The 23,806-nt window shown below is 36.3% G+C and overlaps 1 protein-coding gene across 3 annotated transcripts in view; it reads left to right on the top strand.

Annotated features, from left to right (window-relative positions):
• Pgant2 (polypeptide N-acetylgalactosaminyltransferase 2) overlaps nucleotides 1–23,806 on the top strand; it is a 186,836-nt gene that overhangs the window by 37,301 nt on the left and 125,729 nt on the right. Inside the window, exon 1 of one of the 3 annotated variants that reach the window (XM_071790005.1) lies at nucleotides 10,012–10,032. The exons of the other annotated variants lie outside the window; for them this stretch is intronic. The gene's annotated coding sequence lies outside the window, so the exon portion shown is untranslated. Of the gene's footprint in view, nucleotides 1–10,011; nucleotides 10,033–23,806 lie in introns of those variants that run through there. 3 annotated transcript variants of the gene reach the window in all.

Genomic DNA, 23,806 nt, shown 5'->3' with positions numbered 1-23,806 from the left:
CGTTTGTCACTCTCGTTATATAGCTTCGGGAGAGCGAGAAATGGGCTGCTGGAACGCATACGATAGAGACGCGTCATTTACTAGTGCGCTTGAATGCTTCTGAGACTTGACATATCTCGCGCGAGAAATATGAAGATATTAACTATTACGAGATATATAGAAGTATCGTGATTTTCTTTGGTTCTATTGGTACTGCATAAATTGGAGTAACAAGTTAATACAGTTAGAAAAGATTTTATTAAGTTTATATGAATAGTTGATAAGATATTAAGAAAATATATATAGTTAAAATATTAGAAATTTGATTTATATATAGATTTTTTTTATATTTATGACAAACAAACGATGATTTATCGTTTCTATAAGTATAAAATTATATCTGTAAACGGGTCTATTTGTATATCATTTAACGTGCTTGAACTACGCGCGGAATCTAAAGAGCTAAAACCACAGATTTACAGATTTAATGACCAGTAAAACTCGTCGAGAATTGAAAAGCAAGCAAATAAACATTATTAAATGTAATTAGTAGTACTTGTAAGTTCCCGTCTCTTACGCTTGAAGTGTTATTCGGTTAGTTGGCGTAAGCTGAACAAAGGAAAGTTTTCTGAGGGAACTTTCAATAACAGCAGTAAAACCGAGAACTTACTTATAATTTAAGACTGGTATTTGGTAGATCTGGGTTTGTTTGCTGCACAGATCGGAAAGGCGGTTGCATTTACCTGTAAACCTTTTTCCTTCGTATTTCTAACATCGCCACTTGAAAGTTTATCGATTTTAACCCAATTTCAAATACCAGATCAAGATTGCATTGATAACTAACGACTGCTATAGAGCAGGTCGCGTGACGCAGACTCGCATAACAATGGTCAAACTTCCGTGAACTAATTATCGGGTTCACCACTGCTTATCACACTACCGGTAACCACGCTGGCACAGGTCCGACGTGGTTTCTTAAGCGATCCGTCATGCCTGACGTTTCACCAGTCCGTGTAATTATTTGCTTTGCCTCGCGGGCTCAAGTCGGGCACGCGCCCGCGCTCAGGTGATCTCCAAACTTGCACGTACCTTTGACGTAACGTGAAGACCTTTGGAGGCATCTTCGTGTTATTCGGGCACTTGGCGAAACTGCGCATGCAAATTATCAGAGTGTATCCTTCGCCGTGGGCGTTTATTTTGTAAACGGAAGTCCCCCAGTCTCGAGAAGCGTAGGACAATTGCCGCGTTCGTCTCCTGGCAGCGAGCACTAGAGCATTCCTTTTATTTTAACCGAAACTGCACGAATGTGAATTCTCGCAAGGCACATAAAGTCTTCCGAACGTGGTTTAATTTACGTTCCCTTATTAGGATCAGAATGCAATCGGGAACTGTGCTTGCAACCACGGCATTGACTGCATCGAGATTCCGATCACGCGCGCGTTTCTTGGCTTATGAAATAGGTTCCGCGATCTCGTTAACTTCTTTCAACGTTAGGCTGTTAACGTTTGCTTGCTCGCAGAGATTTACACGCATTCATATTTCACGCGTCAATTAAATTTAGCTATTGCTCGAATCTATTCGACTGTATACTCAATTGTTGGATGTTAATCTAAAATACCCAAGTTTATTTAAGTTAATTTTTGAACGCAAATATACTTGGGAAATAACCTGTTGTTAATCACATTTAAAAAACTTACATATCGGTTTGTAACAGTCTCCCTCTTTACGTTTTTTAGTTGACCTATTTGCTTCGACCTTTACTCGACGCGTGTTTGCAGGATTGTACATTTAATCGCGCTTAATGCGATTCTAAAGAGGGTGATTAAATGAGATCGTTGTAGTTCGAAATTGTCGAGATCTCGGGGTAGTGGATTTTCTCTCTTGGAAAACCGATAACTTGGTTGAAATCAATAGGTTTCAGACTCGTGGACTTTCGACAACATGTTTCTAATGGAGTTCACTCCTCGAATGCGAAAAAGCAACTGCGTGTAAACTTTTAATTAAAGATTTGCAGAAATATATTTAGAGTTTTACATACTGTCGTGCAAGAAACTTCTGATTTATTTCTTGAAAATCATCTTAGGAAATGTCTTGTAACTTTATTTAATGCGCATCGTTTCTGCATCGAAACTTATCTTTTTTATTTTTAAAGCACACTCTACGGTGTATGAGATTTTTCCAGTATATCTGAGTATACTACCAAATATATACCGAGAGCTTCCGAAGTTGTCCGGGGAAGAACTCATTTCAAATTCAAATATTCCGTGACACTTCGAATGTTTGAACTATCTACGTGCAAGGTGTACAGCAAAAAGCAAACAGCGCCTCGATAAACACAATTTTTCATCGTCTATGACAGAACTACTGTCTGAAGCAAGACACTTTCTTATAGACCGACATTATCTTTTCTCTTAAACGAGTTTTTTTTTAATAGAGATATAGGTTATCAGTTAAACAAATTAGTCTATCAAATGCAATATCTATTAAGGAAAAAATCTATATCACATTATTCAAGACAATCTACATGATTAATTCTAAAATACATATCATCTGATCACTTTAATGGCATAGGAACGACGAGCCGGAAAAGAGCCTCAAAGGCTCATCAGTAGCATAAAGAGTAAATCGCGTCATCTCACAGAATCGCTAATGGATGTTTCAGAGAGTGAGAGAGAGAGAGAGAGAGGGGGGGGAAAGGAGTGTTGGAAAGAAGGGATTAATAAAGACCGTACGAACAGTCGAATGCACCGGAGACGCGTTAACGGAATCTCGCGGAAATTACAGATCCTTTTTAAAGTTCGACGTCTGCGGAGGCGGGCGCGATAAAAATCTTTATTTCGCGCGTTTTGTACTGCCGCAGCACTTAAATCGTAGGACGCCCCGGTTAAGGGCTTTTCTCCCCTCCTGTTTCTTTTCTTCTCCCCGTTCCTTTTTTTCCTCGTCGCCCGCTTCATGCTCAGCTGCGTTCTCCTCATAATACCATAACGAGGTGGTGCGGGACGGCCGACCGGGTGGGCGGCAGACAGCGAACTCACCCCCCGAAGAGATCTTCGAAGTTTTCCGCCGCCCCGTTCTTTTAAAGGCCTTAACGAGAGACTCGAAGCGAGCCCCTTCGCGCCTTCTGGTAATGAGAAAACCTCGAACCTTATTATTCCAGAGTGCAAATTATCCACGATCGCGATAATTAAATCTTGTGAGCGGGGATTAAATCTCTTCGGTAATCACCTGCGCGAAATAAAGAAACCTAAATCGATTGCCCGATGACGTGGCTCTGATGATTTCGTCCGATTCTCGTTATAGTTGCTCCTCTTCTAATTATACCAATCCACATAGATGAATTCGATTCAATTGATACAATAGTGTTTTTACAAATTAGTGCTATATAAATACTAATATTCTTATTTATTTAAGCACAGAATAGTGTAAAATTTATTTATTATAAATTAGTGTGATTACAATACACGTGTAGAAAACTGATATTAATTATAATTTATATGCAATTTGCGAAGGGATTCTAAAACAATTTTTTTCTAATGATATTTTGACGTTTGTTTTTTTTTTGTGCTTTTATCCAATCTCTAATTATATCCGAGTTTTTACTTGCCGGGGATGCAATTGCGATCGGTGTTTAATTCCCCACCGAAGTTGCACGGGTTGAGCGGGAGCACTTAACCGTATAGCTATAACGAATCTGTTTGTTTGCTGGCCACTTGCGTGTACGTGCACGCTGCCTATGTTTGTAACCTACATAACACAGTGTACATATTCGTCACATACACGCGTGCATCTAAATCGCATTAAGGCTTATGTATCCGCCGATTCGAACAATCGGGGTTGCAGCTAATTGCACCTATCATCCCCAACATAATTGAACATGAGTAAAGAGACGAAGGGATATTCCTAAATCCTTCTGTACGTACGGAGTCCCGGAAGATTCGCCACGAATTAGTGCACACGTGCGCACGTGTACGTCGGTTGTTCGTAGATGTCCGAATTCCGCGCAAGAAACAGCAAACTCCAAACGCAGTAATCCTGAAGGGATTTAACGATCGCGAGTGGAAATTCATTTTACGCTCCGGATACGAGCGATTGATTCGTGATAAACTACCACCGGCCGCAGCCACCCGCTCTCGAGATGTACAAGACATGTTCAGTTGCGAAGCGAGTGTGTGCGCCGCGCGCTCCAGAATAAAATTGCGGCGCCCTCGATGAGGAATAAAAATCGCACGTTGAACGCGCCTGTGCTGGATTTAATCCTTTGTGCATAGTTTCCTTTTTCTCCTCGATCCTCCGTGCCGAGTATTTTAATATCGTGTTTTCTCTGCGGAGTTTTTAGTCTTCCTCTGTAGAATTTAGTAGGTTTTGCAGAGCAAGCACGGCTGCACAAAGCAATGCATGAAGTACTTATTCTTTTAGAATCATAATACCGCGAGTAATATTAAAGAATAATTATTTCTTTAATATTGGCGAAAAAAATTTACGCTTTCACTTAATTACATTATAAAAAGTTATAATACTGGGCGTGTGCGGATTACAAAGAGATCTTTATTGAAAAGTATTTTTATAACGAATTCTTTTGAAACATTTGAAAGCTTGCTGTCATTATTATGCAACAGCATTGTATCAAATTTAAAATATAAGGCAAATAAGAGGCAAAACGCCGATGTTTAAGCGAGAGATATAAAATACAAAAATTTGTTTTCGAAAATGCTACCTTGATCACAAAGGTACGATAGGATTTTATCAAGGAGATTATATTCTCTCGGGGTGGATTGCAGGATCGTGAACTTTTTCGCGAGTAGAATCAGATTCGATCTAAATTCCATTCGCAGATGTATGTTGCTTAAACAGATCGAGTTACGAAGTACTACCTACCGTTATATACACATCTACATATTGGCGCCTCTGAAATCCAGGGATCTCGTCCTTCCGCTCGGTGCCGGTTGCGTATTCTGAATTCTCGCGGTAGGATAATTCCCGCGTTCATTCAAGGAGTAGTCGAGTAGAAAACATCGCGCAGAAACTTCTAGCGAAAAATATCATACCACAGTAAATGGAGAAGCAAAGTTTCGAACAGCAGTTTTGTGATGTATAACTAGACAAACGAGGAGCAAAGCATTCGAATTAATTAGTTACATGATCGTGATTGATTTACTTATTGTATTATTGTCACAATAATTGAACAGTTTTGACAGATATTTGATTTTGTGACTTTTTAATTGTGACTAATTAAAACGCTTTGCTATGTGTCGCAGATTTTTCAAAAATTTACGGTAATCGCGATTTGCATTATCGTGACTAATTTAAGCGCGTACTATACATACATCGAGTGTAATGCTATAAAACAACTGTTCAGTACAACAGGGTACTCATGAATTATTCATGAAGTTACGAAAAAACCTAATTGCCGCAAGATCGTTAACGATTGTTATGCTGTAACGTAGAAAAACATAATTGCAATTACACAATCTCACAGTAATTCTGTCAGAAAATATTGCATTAGTGACAATATCACTGAAGTAGACTGTTTAAACACAATATTTATTTAAATGTGAATTAATACAAAATTATTAATATATATAAATATAATAATAATATTTTACAAATTAAAAATGAAAAAATGGTTTTACAACTATAATAAGAAAGTAACGTAAGAAATATATTTTTTTTTGTTTAAAAGTTAAAAATGCAAATGAAACTTTATATTTATTTCTTTAGAAGATATCGTGTTTAAGTGCTGTAATTGATCAACCATTAGTTTCGCTCATAGCTAAAAGTTTCTCGCTCATCCTGGCGACTAGCTTAAGCTTCGGACAAGCCGGCGCTCGGAACGTGTAATACCATGATTTCTCTCGGCTTATGTTAAGAACCCCGTTCATCCCCGACACAACTCCCAAACGCCGCATTGATCCTATCGCAGCAATACTGGACTCGTATCGGCGCAAAGTGCTAGCGCGCCGATATCAAATTTTGAAAGCCGATGGTAATTTAGACGCGCGTTATTAGAAACGAATGTGCTGTTGTATCACACAGGCTCTGCGCACCACGTAACCGATCCACCGGAGGCTCACGGTAAGCTGCAATATTGAGTGAGTTATACCCGGTAATGGGTCTTTATTATCCTAGCTCCGGTACTAGCTGGAGAACTAACGTGTACTATAGGAGGCAATTCTGTTAGGAGAGAAATCCTAGGATCATAGTTACAATTTCAAGAAGTAGTATAGATTACGGATATTTTATTAGGAACATTGGGGCAAACATCGCAAAAAATTCTATAATACGAAAAAGCAGAACTTTTAACGAAGCTTTATTAAATATAACTGGCATGTGTAATCCGATTTAACATTAAAGGTAAATTTATGTAACAGTACTATAGATACATTAAAATATAAATACATATATTATATATGTATATATGAAGAAGATATAGATATTATATATTATAGATATATGTATATGTGTTAAAATAATTCTTGCTATTATTATATTTAAAATGTCTAAGAGACTTTCCTTTCACTTTACCAATAATGTCGATAATCGATCTACGTTTTAAATGGATTATCTTATGCATCCAGGCATTATAAGCGTTGATTAATTATGCATGATGGTGTGTCGTAATGAAGCTTTGTAAAGAGAAGTGCATCGTTATATTGCGGTTACGTGCAGAATGTATGTACGGTATTCGACGAGTAACATCCGATCGGGGCTGAGTAGCCGTTCGATTTTCTGTTCTTCCCGTAGTTTATGGTAGCTACGAGGTGCATTTCGCACTAGCTTACGTTGGGTGTTCTGACCGAACCGATGGAAGGAATTGAAATACGATTAGATCGAACTGCAAATGGACGGGATATATCACTGATACCGTATTGTATCGTTACAGCGTTAGATTGTGATCCGCGATGGAAGATAACTTTTTACAAATGAAGGTAAACGTGATACAAGTTTCTAGATTTTCAAAATTATGAAATGTATAGTATTATCTATTTTCAGACAATTATTATTATTTAATTTAAAATTAAAATTTGGGTTGATTACATTGTATTGATATGCAAATTCATGAATTAATAAAACAGAGAAAATTAATGAAATAATAATTTATATTTCATGGCAATATTTTTAGTATGATAAAGCGGAATATTAAATTTGTTTATAATTAGAAAAATTGTTTACACGTGATCATGCAATACGGTATCAATGAATAATGTTCTAGTAGATAAAATATTGCACATTTTATTGAATATTCAAAAATGCTTTCAGCGATAATTTATCATAATATATTTAATAACGTTCAAATAATCACATATTTATATTTATATATTTAATAACATCCAAATACTCACAAATACATTATGCGCAAGGAAAAATGCAAACAAATATTGCACAAATTATCTATATAATGCCGATAATATACTGCAAAATTATCAGATCAGACTTACAAATAACTTATTGAAAAACGTTTTGTCATATCTAACGATCTAGTTTTTTGCGAAAAGATAGACTTTACGTGATGTTTGTATTACAGTTATTGTGTGAGATCTGTCCTTGTTTCCACTGTTATTACTGAGTTAACCATTAAGTCCGGCCAGTATTCCTCTATAAGAAACTTGAATGTCAGATATCAAATACAGTTGTTCCGTGCGGTACAATAATCATAACTATTATTTTGGCTCACGCTATATGACCATCGTTATTGTCCCACGATGTATACAATATAAATATAGACTATTTATTTAATTGCTTCGTTTAGTGAAAAGAGATGAGAAAAGTAGAAGGAAATCAAATGACAAGTAAAATGATGAGCTTTGAAAGTGTAACGCAATTAACAGCAGTGCGTAAATTACATCAAGTCGTTATATCAATCTTTAATTATTAATGATAAGATACATAATTATACATTCCGGACGTTTCGGTTCTGCTTTAAGCTACCTTCAGCAATGCGATAATAGTTAAAGTCAAAATCTCATGTTTCCAGGTCAATAGGTATATACTTCCAGATTGAGTGGTCTAAATGCAGTGTAATTTTCCATAGGAAAATCCAAGTTTAACTAATGATCATAGTTTGTAATATAATCAAAACAGAAATGGCAGTTAGAACTTGGTCGACCGAAAGAGAAGTTACTCACCCAACTAGTTTAGAGAACATGAGAATAAACATTGAAGCCGTGGTAAAAAATATTGAAAAGTATACAATAATTAAGCCGACGACGTCAATACAATTAAGAATGATACGATCAAAGGACAGTCGTGATATTAAAATGACAATTAATTCGTCCGGCTCTGATAAACAGTGATTGTGAAAAAAATTAAAAAAAAGATTTTATATTTCTTATTTAATATATTAAGCATTTGATTCTCTGTATTTTGGAAAAAAATAAATTTAAAACTATATTACAGAGAATACATGATTAATTAAATGCTGTTAAAACAGCTTATAATAATTGATTGTATTCTCATGTTATTTTAGGGTTGCAGCTTGCGAAAGATTCAGTATAATGTTCTCGATCGATAGAATAAACAAATTACAGAACATAAATATCCCAGACGAATTTGTAACATTTTAAAATACGGTATCGCATTCATCGAACCGTTATCGCGGCAGAGAATTTATTGTGCCATTCATAACATTAACAAATCCCGTGGGATATTCTTCCGGGATCACAACGATAAACGTTCGTTTATCCCGACAACTTTGGTATATTTAACGTTAAATGCGCGATGTAAATTACGATAGCCATAGTATACGGCGTTATCTTCTCTCTTTTCTTCGTCAAGTCGTGTACTCTGCTTTCAACATATTTCAGGTTTACTTACAGATAACAAAGCACTTACGCTTAACGTTATAGCTTATATGCATAATAAGATAACTTCGTTGTTTCACGCGTACGCAGTGAAATATCCCGTTATTAAATAGAAGTTCTAGGAATCGAAACTGTATACTGTATATGCTTCTATTCTCTTTAAATAGCATAGCGAGAGGCGGTTTATTGATAAATCGCGATAAACTCGGTCGAATGATTTGCGTAAATTTGCAAATCGTTATGTGAATAACGATTTCGAAGGGAATTGCACACGCGGTAAATTATTTCATGAAATAATATCTCTATGATAGATTTGTGCATGAGATTATTACAACCGCATGTTAAATTCGTAAAAAAATTATTATCAGTGTGAAAAATTCTCAAACGTTGAATTTTCTTATTCTTATATCATATAAAACTATATTACATTATGTACAATAAGATTAATTACAAATTACGTTTTCTCTTAATCAAGAACGTTACTGATATTCCTTTGCTTCTGGTAGAACTCTGCAGGATGTGTAGATTAGAGTTGTTAATTTGGCATGTTGTTTGGTCATTCTCGTCTGTCTGCCACAGTATTATAGTAATACCGCGCTTTCGTGCCGCGGTCAAGATCGCGGTTAACGCCGCGGAACTCATTTCCGAGCCACTCGAGTGTGGACAGGTTGTCCGAATTGTACATGTACTATGTATGTACATACTTCTCGGTTACCAACGCGAGTTTCGCATATGGATATCTGTATGGAGTACACGGAGCTGAAGTAACTTCGATATTTCCATGGCTCTTGTAGTTGGCACATGTACTTCCGACGCTGTCATTTAATCTTTTCGATCCGAGGGGAAAAATGTTAAAATAAGAGCGAAAACGTGGAAACTAAATTGCTGCTTGATAAAATTGGCTTTTGCATGTTTCAAGACGATAATGTGAAAAGTACTATGATAATACAATTATTGATTTTTTTCGCTCTACCGCCGATTATTCTTTCTTTTTTTTTACGATATCGTTGATTTATATTATTTATTATTATTTTTATTACATATCACTTATATGGCGCTCAATTCATTGTCTGCTAACAAAACGTTATTTCCCATCCGATAGTAATTATATTGAGTTAACTGTATGAGAATTAGCTGTACGGGATTATCATGAATTACATCCTGGAATTAACTACGGTTAATAAGCAGCGAGACGCATTCAAAAGGCACTCGACATTCGCAAGCATGAATGCATCCGTTAACTAGATGCCTGTAGGTAAGAACACGTGTTACATACAAGTTCCTGGTTACCAGACCGGGATAAGTTCCGATGTCAGTTTGCAGTCGAAGTTGCTGAGAGATTTCAGTCTTCTGTACTTGACATACACTTGTATAATATCAGAGCTGGAACATAATTAATAAGGTCTTATACTGCATTCCATAAAACGATTTATCTTTCCTGTGCGAGAATTCTTTCTCCAAATAATTTATATTTGCCGTGAATAATTTCAATTATATTTTTCTTATAATAAAATAATAAATTATTAGCATATTTTTTATATTATTTTATATTAAAATGGTCTTTTAAGTCAAATATTTTGATCACAGAATATTTTTGTATTTACTTGTCAATATCGTTTTTTATATTAAAATTTTTATGTAAAATTTCCACAGAATTGGTATATAAAAGCTATTGCGAATGCGATGCTTTAAATATTTTCAATTACGGTCAAAAGTATTAAAAATCAATCGCACGTCAAAGCGATTTTGATACCCAGCTCATTCACAAAGTAACTTATTTTAGTTGCTATTGCCTATCAGTCACTATATATGTTATTTGTTCATCTGACAATGAGTCAGATTTCATTGCTGGGGGACAAGTGCATTTGCTTGGCAAAACTGCGCGCAGACGGCGCATGACGAATTTCGATCTCTACTTTGTATGCCAGTCTCGACTCGTTTACAAGTACAGCCTTTGAAATGTTCCGCTCGTCGTTGTGTCGAATTGAAAATTAAAAAATTTGATTACTTCGGTATCCCGTTCCTTCGCAATTTGCTGTTTGCTTCATTCTACGGACTGTCGCAAAACGTACGTATCATGTAATTAAATTATTACGTAATTAAACTGTTTTGTAGAAGACATGCATGCTCGAGATTATGGCAAAATGACTGTTCGATCATCTAATTGTCTAATCGAGCTATTTAGACATTGGCAACATGCTTCGAATGGCGTGAAGCGCACCTACACGCATGCGGTAATTAACGTTAGAATTTCATGCGAAGTGTTTAGCTGGCGTGCGTGCCCGATATTACATATGCGTCACAAACTAACGAACAAAACCCTTTCAGCCACGAACCTAGCGAAACACTAACAAGATTTCCCGCGAAACGGTCGTTGAGCATATATTGCCATTTATGGTCACCGCTTTGACATGACGAAATATAATTTCAAACTGTTGTCATTTAATCGATCCGCCAGATCGCAATTGTCCACCGTGGCCCGTTTTTCATTATCGTCGAAGCTAATATTTTGCATAACGCAATGGGACAAGCGTATTATTATATCATATGCTACCTGAGCGTTGCGTTGTGAATTATTAATTGAGCAACGCAATGCTTTTGATCATAACGTTAACGAAGCGCTGTGAGTTCCCGTAGCAAAATGACCCTCGAGTTTGTCGTAATTACTACGGGTCGCTTTGGCAGCGTGGAACGCACTTTAATTATTACAGAAGCCTTGCATGCCAAAGTACCACATCTCTTTGGCTACAGCTGATATTTTCGCATATCTATAGAAATATTCTCTACAGATATGCGAAATTTCTCTATTAAATCTGTCATCGAAATTATCCTTTTACGCGGATTATTACACTGAAAAAAAAAAATTTGTTAATCTAAAAAAATATTTAGTCCGACACGTTCAACTAAACATTTCAGTTAGTTAACTAAACATTAGTTGAATTAATTAATTTTTAATTAAAGAAACTAAATAAATTGTTGAAACAACTAATGTTTAGTTAACTAACTAAAATGCTTTAGTTGAACGTACCGGACTAAATATTTTTTGGGATCAACAATTTTTTTTCGCAGTGTAATTATCATTAATATTGTTATTTATTAATTCTGCGTTATGCTCATCCGGCGCCGATCAAATTTCATCAAGTCGATATTATTATAATATATAATACATTAATAATAATGTGAAATTTCAAATATCTCGAGAGAAAATTACTACTTTTTCGTCTGCGGATTATTCGACTAATTCGATTTTTTTTGCTAGGAATTGCATCGGTCGCCGTTTTCCTTTATATCTTGCAATACTGTAATCGAAAGCTAATCGTCGCAACGTTCGCAGGTGTAACTTGACGCTACGTTGCCCGGTTTAATCGTTGAGATTTAGCTCTCGTCTGGAGATTTCGATAGGAGATCACGTAGCCTGCAGTTGCACAGTTTCTGCGGCGGGTTAGTATCGTGCCTCTCCGGTTTATCGTGACTCTGCGGAAGATCCGCAATTGTTTCGGAAGTACAACACTGGCTGCGGCTAGAACAAGCGGAGACTGTCGGTGCCAGGTCTCTATTCCCCCGGAAGGCTTTGCAGACGCGAGTTTCGACTTCCGGCAGCAATCACCGGATGTTACGCGAATCGTCAACGAACTTTCTGCCCCGACGGGTGATGTTTGCTAATTGCAAACATTCACGCCTGTTTGCATCTTGGCCCGCCATTTATCGCAGTATTTTCACGAGCGATGTTACAGCGAACGCGGATGTTACAGCACATCTCGTACGCTGTGTACTGATTTAATGTAGAAATTAGCACAGAAACATCCCCCTGTTAAGTTCGCTTTGTTTGTTACACTTTTTAAACAACGTTTAAAAAGTAGCGTTATGCAGAAACTGTATTTTAGAACCACTCAAAAGCTATATCTTTGTCCAAATAGCATAAATAATCTTTCCTCGCATTTTGCGGAAAAAGAACACGTTTTATCTAGTCGCCTGGAATTCCATATTTTTCGGAATGCTCATAAGACACTTTCACTTCTTTATTCTCTCTGAGTATTTGATTTCTCTAAAATTCCGCCCGCCCAATTCCTCGAGGTAAAGGAGAGGTTAAAATTTCCCCGAATTACTTTGCATACTTAGAGAGATAGCGGCATGTCGGAGGTTATCATCTTTATGCATAAGATACGCCAGGGTCGATTTAATACTCATGTGAAGCGCGCGGAAAGTTTCGCGTAAGAATTAATATTCATATCTAATACATTACGTAAGTTCTAGTGCAAGAGGCACGTTGATGTAGTTCGTGTCGCGCAACAATATGATTTTGGGCATAGTCGAATTTTTAAAGCATCACATTAAACGTGGACAATTAAAAGCTATGTACCAGATATGCAAATGGAGAATGCAAAAATAATAAAGTCATAACGATTTATAATATCTTTATGAAGAGAGCTACCGGAAATACACGCAGTGCTGCAGTCGGCGAAATGTTAAAAGTGGATTCATCGTGGCGGGGCCCGAAGTTATACATCACTATGTAAATTGGGTTCAACCGGTTCCACTTGTACCGATAGAGGACCATTATTTCTCGTTATAGAAGTTAAAATTTGTTAGACCTCGCACGAACCTGAGAACAGACCAGAATGAATGACTTGCAATCGCCAACCGCGAGAGTCCACGGAAAGTTTCCGTCGTAAAAGGAGCTCCGACACGAAAAGTTTCCTCGCTTCTTCGTCCCCGCGTCGTTCGTTTCGCCGTACCGAGCCTGTCGAACGAGGAGCCGATAATGATGTTTAAAGCTCGCTGAATGGGTCATCCTAACGAGCGGTTTCTGTTTCCTTTTGGGAGGATTCTGCGGAAATCTTTAAACTCATCTACGTTCTCCATCACGCTCGAAACTTAAAAGAAACTCAAAATATCGCGAAAGGTCGATCCTCTCGGCGCATGAAGGTCTATTTTCTTTTACGAGAACCTGATGAAGAAAAAACTTTGTAGAAGGTACACGCTAGAGGAAGTTTATCCAGAAGTGCTTTGAGCGTTTTAGAGCTATTTATGGATTAAATATTATGAAAGTGTTTCCCTATTGAATTTATTATAAAGAAAAAATCTTGGTAACAAGACTTAATTAATTTTTTAAAACTTTGTTAATAAAGTAACTTGTATCTTTTGCTTATTTATAAACTTTATAATATAATTTAATAATATAGAAATAATTATCATAATATTTTTTCTTAATTCGCCTTCTGTCAATTTTCTGAAACCTGGTATTTAAAAATATGTATTGATTAAAAAAATGTATTGATTCGGAAAATTAATGGATATTATCTAATAGGCATTTATATGATAATTATATATGTTCCATTTTCTTTAATATTACGAGATTAATTAGTAGTATATTATTTAATAATAAAATTTCGTACAGTAATTTATTACTATTTGTATAGCATGAATCTGTTTTACGATTGAAACTGTTCTCTCGTTCCGTTCGATCTGCAACGAGTTGTGCAACGGCGAAAGACATTTTGCCGGATATATCGCGCATTTTACAATGGTTTTATCGTTGTAACCGACAACGCACTTTGCTTCGCTACGCAGAGTGACGCCAATACAGCTTCGCTCGGGAGCAACGAGAAAATTTATTATCGCTGTCGGCAGCAATGGAGCAGCGAGTAACGACGATCGTTGAGATGTGTTTTATTGTCGACGTCAGTAGCGACGTCGTCGACCTCCCCAAAGAAACTGGAACCACGAATAAAAGAAGGAGCTTCGGATTGTGATGGAGGGCAGCAAAGTGTTCTCAGTAAATCGCGCTACTATTCTTTCACGCCGTCTTCGAAATTTGTAATTCAATAGAGCCTCTCTGCCGTTTGCGCGAATAACAGTGCCTTTTTCCCCATACGTATATACGCGCCGAAACAGGAAATTCACAGACTTTATTTTGGCAAAGACCCGAAGGAAGGGATGCCGATTTCGCATAAAAATTATTACCCTCGATAGACGCGTGCCATCGGTCTGACGCATGTTTCGCCATGGTTTCAACACGCGAGCGGTAAAAAGAAACTTTATTTTTAAGGAATAACGTGAAATAGAGAAGCGTTTCTGTTATAAATAAGTCACTATTTGCATAATTTGGCAATATACGAGTTGAATGCCGGAGAGAGGATTCAGGATATGCGGAGTCAATTCATAGCAGCCATAAAGGAACATTCATGCGAATCGCATATACAGTTTCTGTTTCTTTGACTGTGCGCATCGTACCAATCTATAAGAGCATTTCTGTCATCTTGAAACACCTTGAATTTTGTTCAGTGAATTAATGAGCTAATCTGACATTTTAATCATGTCTTCGTTATCAACTTTCTATCGAGTAACTTTGAGTAATATAGCATACATTTCGCCTTCCGCATTTTAATTAAAAGAATTGTATCGTTTATCAGTGCTATTTTAACAGCAAACGGTGCTATTTAAATAAATATAATATTGTTATACATAATATATAATGCACTTTAATTGTAAATCAATTCTGGATTGTATTCCGCAAGGTTAATTGATTTACAAATTAATCTCAATTTTATTTTGTAACCAAATATTTTAGTAATTAGCACTGAATATATGAGAGAATATAATAATATATGTTCAATATTTAGTTAGATAAATTTGAAGTGAATATAATTACAAAAATAAAAAATGTATATGCTACCAACAATTTCCAATTTAATATTGCTATATGATATTATTTTATAAGAAATAAAATATATTATTATTATGCAACAAAATTTGTTTATCCACTTGAGTAATGCATGACTTTTATGATTTAATTTATAACTTTTTATTATTATATAAAGACATTTTTGTCAAAAATATCAAGAACACTTTATTAAAAATAAGCAACATTTTAAAAAGAAAAATTGCAATCAAAAATTTGAGTTTTAGTCTTAAGTTTATCCTAAAAGAATTTGTTACAAAGACATAGCGTAATATAGAAATCTAATGTTTTTTTCATAAGCCTCTTTTACATGATATGGAGTAGAAGTTAGTTCAGCTTTACGGTTCAATATCATATTCTTTTGAGCTCAGAAGATGTTTATTCAATTTGATTCCTTTATTTTCGTGAGCGCGATTTTTAAAATTCAGATTCTCAGTTAATATTCAATTTCTTTTGGCGAATATACATTTTATTGGATTCGAATGATGAATGTGATCGATAGAAGCAATAAACACATGCGTATATCGCTTTTCAATTTTACGCGTTGTCGCGTGCTGATGATTTATTTTTATCATTTGAAATGTACAGTGTAACGCACGTAAAACCGATTCCAAACAGTTTTTTCTAACTGTAGGTATTTTGCAACTGTATTTTGCGTTTAGGGTCGATTTTATGTGCGCCACTCTGTAGTTACTTCTGTGTTATACACGCTCAATTACATATGCAAAATTCTGCTGTAAAACCATAAAAGTATATTGATAGTTGTACTATATTGCTTACGCAAGATATTTGCGTGAGCCTTTCTTTACGTATTAGATAAAAAAGCTTAATTACTTAATTACTTAAGCCAAGTTACGATATAATTTTGTACTAGCATTTATAAAATAATATGCATTATTATATAAATTATATTTGATCTACATAGATTACAAGCGAAGAGACATAACCCAAAAGTCTACAAATAAATATGGATTATTGCTGTTAGATACGAACGTTAGATATATATACGTGCAATAAAAGTGTATCTGCGATTCGCTTGATACGTTTTTCAATACGCGTCTGCAAGCGTGACGAGAGATGCGCGGATCGGAAATAAAATATTAATAATCAGTTTTACGAGCTGCCGACAGCCAGCGCGATAGTTATCGCCCTTCCCTATCACGTCGAGCTGCACTTTATTTTTTTCACGTCCGCGGCGTCGAATAAACGACAATATGACGCATCGATGTCGAGAGTAATTCATTTTTCGGACACGCTCGGTTACAGCATGCCGCGACAGCATGAATTCAATGGGAATTTCGAGCGTGTGTCTCGAACGAGTCGAAATTAATCAGTGGTAAATTTGGACCGCTATAACCGCGCTCGCCAACCACGATATAGCAATCTTTCACTCAAATTCGCCAATCTGTCTAATATAAGGTGATATAATAAAAATAAAAAAGATAGGATTTTATTTATTGGTTAATGATAAAATAATGATAATGATAAAATGTCAGAAAAGTTTTCTTCTTTTATGCAATTATTATACTTTTAAATATTAATAACAGTTTTAATGATAAAAAATCTTAATTTCTTTAATTTACTTTTACTATCTTTATGACACAGTTGTTAAATGTGTCAAGGATGATTTTTAAATAATACGTATTATACGTATAGCCATTATACTTTTTCCCGCCTTGTTATTTCTCTCTAAATTATACGCTCTGTATCCAGTAATTTGTGACTCTGTAAATAATCGTTTTTATTACTTTTCCCAAGGAAGAATTTTTATTACTAGCATTCATGATGATGTAACTTTTGTTATATTCTAAAACATATTTATAACGACATCTTTACTTGTCATAAATCGCTTTGTAAATTCCAACTTTCGAAAAACATTCTTCGGCGGCTTAAAGGTGATATCTTCGTTTTATGTAAATATTCATATCACGCGATGAATCTTCTGATTTAACGAACATTTGCCATAATTTGAGATAATATATTGCTTGATTAGAGAGCGAATTAATTGTGTAAGATTATATTGATCTTTCCCTTTTTCATAATTTAATATTAATATTTAAAAAATAAATTACACACACACACACATAATTTATTTTAATTTATAAAATAAATTAAAATGAAACATATTTTGCGGTGAAGAAATGAAGAACAAGCTAAGCTGGATAGTTTAAACGAACAATTAACTGATAGGAAAAATAGGAAAAAACATCACATTTTAAGATTTACACATTGTCTTCTAAGTACACGGCAGTTGATGAATAATTAAACGCGAATTGCTAAATACTGCACGAGACTTCAGATTGATAAATCACTTACTACGTGTCTTCTGGCCAGTTGCCTCGACTTTCTCTCATCCACATTCGTTTGCGGACACGTCTCACGCAATACGATTCCTTTATGTCTTTATGTGATCGTTATACGGCACGTGGGAAAACCGGAAGCATGGAAAGTGCAGCATGTAGCGCGTGTAAAGTATCTAGCATCGTAATGAACTAATTAAGGAAATGACGCGCTCATATACGATGGTAAAAGGATTTTAAAATCCGCTCGGTCGCCTAGTTATGATAAATTATTTCCAAGCTAAGTGGTTAACTGTATATATACAGCTGATATACATTGACTATATATGATAAATTAGGTCTGTACAGAGACCTTGCAATTTTGATGAATTTGGAGGTAAATAATTTTCCACGAAGATATCATTAAAGGATAATATTGTGTTGCAGATTTTTCGTTTGCAACGCAAGCCTTAGGCTTGCAACTAATATTTATTCGATAAATGTACAGAAAGTATAAATCGCTGAAAGATCGTATTTGCCGTTCACTGAAAATTCAGATTGAATCCGCGTATCCTGTTCGTATGTTACGTATGCACGCGCACACACAGTCCCTTGCCTCGGAAGATGATCTCGCGTGTGGCATCTGTACGCCATTTCGATCAACTCCGCGTTGAGTCGCGTCTCGCAGTTCCGCATTTCCTTTTTAGTTCGCCGTGTCATTCTCGTTTCCGCATCTTTCCTGCACGGGGCATCGCGCCTTTGAAAAGAAATTGGAATTCCCTATGAATTCGATATCAGAGTTTGCGCAAGATGTCGCGTAAAACTACACATCTGACGGTGGAATCCAGAATAATCTCGGGGACGCTCTCGACATGCCCCGAAACTTTCCAAGAACCCAGAATCGTGACACGAGAGAGCGTGCGGAGGAACTGGATTTCACGCGATAACAGCTGGTGTCGCGAAATGCGCATGTGCGTACGTGCTAATGCGTCTAAATATCGTTATATACCGTAATTCTGCTTTATTATTAATGCGATCGATAACGAAAGCATGCGCATCAATTTGTTATTGAAATATTAAAAGTTACGCAATTTCAGGTATTTGAGGCGCGTAGATTTTGTTTTGCAAAAATGCAAGCGCCATTTTCCGCAAACGATAAATTATCACGTTTACGCAGACCGTTTGTAAAATGTGTATTGCGATGACATGCTGGATCGCCGGGAATGCGCTACATTTTATTGCAACATGATACAAATGTCGAAATTGTCGAAATTACAGATGGATATGTTATTCAAGAATTAATCTAAAAATACTCGATCGTAGCTGATTTCAGAATAGGAACAAAATATTAACTGCAAAGTGAAATGTGTCTTACTTATGTGTCACTGTTTTCTTAATGGATCATTTATGACATTATCAGACGGGAAAATCCACGGAATTATTTTCTCAAATTAATCGGTTCGTTAAAAAAACAAACTCGATTTCATGATCGCGATGCATCTCGCTGCGGAGCTGCTTAGATACGCCATGTCGCGTACGTGCTTAGTACGTGTTGAATTGTACATTCGACATACGCGTCGCGCGAGACGGTTACGCGCGTTGTTCGTGTTTCGTACGATCGTTACCGAAGCTTGGCCGTGATTTATCATCGCGTCTCGCCGATTCGCCCTCGGATCGATCTGCGAAAATTCCGTTCCGGGAATCCGGGAACGCAAACACGACGACGACGTGTCGTCGGAAACGTGACCCTCGGTATCGGTCCGCCGACGCCGAAAACGTCTAAACTTTCGGTCCCATGATGTCTTTTCGATCGTGACTCCGATGTAAACGTATTTCAGATAAGATTTCGAGCGATAAGCCGATTGGAATACAGAAAAGGAGCGCGCTGTCACGGTCGATTTGCCGAAATTTATAGACGATGTTTTCGCGATTGCGACGATTCTAACCGGGGAATATAATTTCCGCGAATGCCCCGGCCACGTCGGAAACGGGATTCCGTCTTAAGAAGTCTAGTCGTAGAATTTGTACGTTTTTCCCGACAAAAAGAAACGAGTGCACATTCGTTGAGGATTTCCCTACAAACGATCAGGAATATTTTACGTAGGCGAAAGACAGAAGCTCGCAGAAAACGCCAGCGGTTGCTTTAAAAAATTTGTGATCTGCTCGTGAGTGCCCGTCGTGAAACTGGAATTGGCATTAATAATTTCAAAAGCGCCACAAAACGGGACCGCATGGTTTCTCCGTTCTTGTTCTCTCTTTCCTCTCCACTTGTGTCTCGTGCGTGAGGTGGGATATTAAAACTTGCAGTATTGTCGGGACATTGTACGAGTGCCGTGACGTGTGCGCTTGTTGTCGAATGTCAGGGACGATAGTGCGCGAGAAGAAAGCGTGGGAGGATCCCGGGAGATTAAGCGTGCTCCGGAAGACAGACTTTAGACGAGTACTTTAGATGGAGATAAATTAATTTCCACGTTGTGTATCTTTGTTAGAGCTCCAGCTGAATGTCTTTGTATTTTTTTCTCTGATAAATTTTCTGGATATAGACGTTCTCGTAGTTCTATATTCATAGATTTAATTGGTTTTAATTGGTCTCTTTAGAATTCAATTATTTCTAAATATTTCTACAAATAACATGCGAAAAAAATGCGGAGGACTGTGTTCCATACTTAAATCTCTTGTTTTTTTTTTTTTTAATATTATTTGGTTCAGAGAAAATTTTAGTTTTTAATTAAAAAAAAGAGAGAGACATATTAAAAAATAAAAATTGACGGTCAACAAAAAAACGGAAAATAGGAGATATTGAAAATTAAAAAAAAACTGTATGACCAGTGACGGCTGCCAACAGTTAATCGAATAATTGATGCATGGCGAGTTTGTACAGTGATAACACGAAACTTTCCGTAACTAAATCACAGTTTCGTGTCCGGTCAGTGTTAACGTTTCATCGATCTTGTGACTTCGGTGCTATAGAATGGATGGCTACGGACGTACCCGATCATCGCACTCATAAAAGCGTGAAATCCTTTCAGGTAATGTCATTCTGCGGTTGCCGAAGTCACTGTGCGATGATGGCAGCTCTACCAGAGCATAAAAGTTTCCAAACGTTGAACCCGGCCATTCGTTTGGAGACGAGCAAATGGATCGATGCGACTCTTTGTATCGAATGATGCGCCATTTCGATCGTTTTCCCGTCGCTTTTGATCATATAGCAATTACGATATAGTGACATTTTCGAGGATTTCTGAGAAACTTTTGTTAGATACCTATGGGGAAGAATTTTCAATTTTTCTTGATTTTATTACCTAATTTAAGAAATTTAATATGAGGAATTATTTTAGACAGAGATTTATCGCTAAATGCAATATATGATTTCGATATGTAACTGTTAAAACTATATAGTTAACAAAATGTAAAAAGTGCACCAAACATCAAGTTTTCGTTGTTAAATATATGCCCTCTTGAAGTAGCTGATATTTTATTCAAAATAGTTTGTTGAAGTATCGGAGCAAAGTTTTCGCAATGCATTGATTCGTCGCATATCGACTTTTTCTCGTAATCAGCATCCCGATAAAACCGTACGCCCGCACGAAAACGATCCTCTTAAGGCATTCTCGTTCGTAGAACCGCAGTTAGCATTTATCGCGGCGCTATTGCCACGAGAACGGTGCGAGTTAACGATAACGACGTGTTCCTCGTCAAAGAACGAGAACGACGCGTAGAATACCTCAGCGGGAATCTCGCTTTTCTCGACGATGACGGCGGTAACCCCGGGAAAAGAGGGACGTCAAGAAACGACGTCCTATCGTCGTTCGGCGGTCCGTCGAAGATGGTTACCCCTTATCGGCAACGCGCGGCCTTAATAGTCTCGAGGAAATTTTATCTTCTAACGTGACGATTTTAATACACTCACCGATAGCACACGTCAATATCTACTGCCTATCCTAGTTAAGTTGATGGAAGGTTTTCAAGATTTTATGGCCGGCTAATGAGATTTAATGTGTTAAAATGGCTTTTTTTACAATATTTGAAATTTTTTGTCAGACCTTTTTTTACAAAAAAATTTCAACTATTCAAGAAAACCATTTCTAACGTAAATCTAAATCAAAGTGACTTGTCTGTCACCAAAATGATAAAAAAATTTGTTTGGTAAACTTGGTATGTTCCATTGTAGATTGTGTAAGATATTATGTTCTATTTTGTCGATAGAAGCTTGCTTATACAATGATAGATCGTTCCCAATCAGTTATCTTTGGCTAAATTGTGCGAGAAATTTTAGTACGACAGACTTGTTATGTTATATTAATGATCGTTGGCCATGCCACGACAGAATCTGTCAATCAGTCGAATTCTGTCAAAGCGTTTCTTCGGAGGTGCAGAGTGTCACGAGGAGAATCCGATTTACAATCACTGCTTCGAGTAGCTTCGAAGTTCCTGCAGGACCAAGGCGTTCGGGACAGTCAGAATGAGAATCCAATAATAGATCCTCGACACGAGTGAAGTTCGAGTGTCTGGAATCTTGTCGACGGTACATGAAGTTCCGCAGAATCTCTCGTCGATGGCCGAGAAAGGGAGAAGGTCCTCGACCCTTCTCAGTGTTTCGTCAGCGCAAAGAGATAGTTCTTTTGTGACTGATCAAGAATTTACAGCCCCCTCATCTTCGAACAATTGAAAAGTTAAAATGTTTTCAAACCAACAGCGTCTTTACGATTTCTCAAACTGACCGTTTATTCGATCAGTACGTGACTGAAAAATTTCGTAAAAAATATTGAATATAAAGGAAAACGCGATAAGTTTCTATCGAATTTTTAATAAATATTTCACGAAATTTTGCGAACGTCATATAGCAACTTTTGTTGATTTATATTTTATCTGATCAAAATTCTAAAACTGTTTAAATTTTAAACTCTGCTTGTAATATAATTGTTTTCTGCCGAGACAGAAATTTCACGAAACTAATAGATAAACAATTTATCTCTGCTCGGGAGTGTTTCGATAGCAATCTGTCACATTGTTCCAGAACATTATCCAGCGAATTCCTTCGAGAGTTAGCCAAATTTGATGGGAGAAGTTTCACCATTATCCCTCGTTTTAGCCATTGCGAGAATATCTCGTACGCGATAGAGTCTATCGCATTCGATTCCCCGTCGAATCTAGATAATCGCCGCGTAAGAATAAAATGTCTCAATAATTTTTTATTGTCTCATTGTTACAACGTACAATAGCTTTATCGAGGAATCGATGACGTCAACACTTTCATTTCGGCAATAAGAATGTCTCGTTTAAGCAATCACTAAACTATAAATGAAATATATAATTTTACGTCATCTTCCCGTGACAGTTATATTCACGATAAATTTAATCGAGATTATTTCGAATAACTCGTTACGCAAGTGATTGCATATAATATCTATTACGCTCATTGATGTGTTTGGCGAGCAAAATTATATGTAATCTTATACCATCGTTTATTTTTTATATAAGGATTAAGTGAGCAATATCATTTTATTTCAATTTTATCTTACTTTTATAAAAAAAAAAATTATTACATTTTATGATGCTAAAATGAAATTTATGCATGTTTAATTCGAGAATAAATTTTTGAAAATTTTTTTCTTGTTTTCTTCGTAACTGCTGAAAGATAATATAATGATATTAACTTTCTAAAAAAAAAAAAACGTAATAAAATATTTTTCAAAAATCCTGCTAAAATTAATAATCTGTTATTAATTTAGGAACAATTGTGAATTGTCTATATGGCAATCTATTAATTTCCGTGCAGTTGTACAAATAATTTTTATATAGTTTTAACACGCGACGATTTTCATGGATGTGTGAGGAATTTATATGAGCGCTCTATAAAAGCAATAAAAAATTCTGTACACGGCGATGAAACAAGTTAATGGTAAAATTGCACACGTTCGAAAAAAGCGGTGCGCAATTATCGTATAAAAATTTCATTGACGGAGGCAATTTTCACGCGAAAAACAGTAAGGCTATATACGCAGCGGGATCTTAACGGCTTTGGTACATTGCTACGTTCATTAAAATTATTTCAAGCTCCTGCTATG

This window comes from Temnothorax longispinosus, chromosome 10 (assembly GCF_030848805.1).
Source record: "Temnothorax longispinosus isolate EJ_2023e chromosome 10, Tlon_JGU_v1, whole genome shotgun sequence".
NCBI lineage: Eukaryota > Metazoa > Arthropoda > Insecta > Hymenoptera > Formicidae > Temnothorax > Temnothorax longispinosus.
This window is presented reverse-complemented; position numbering and strand designations above follow the sequence as displayed.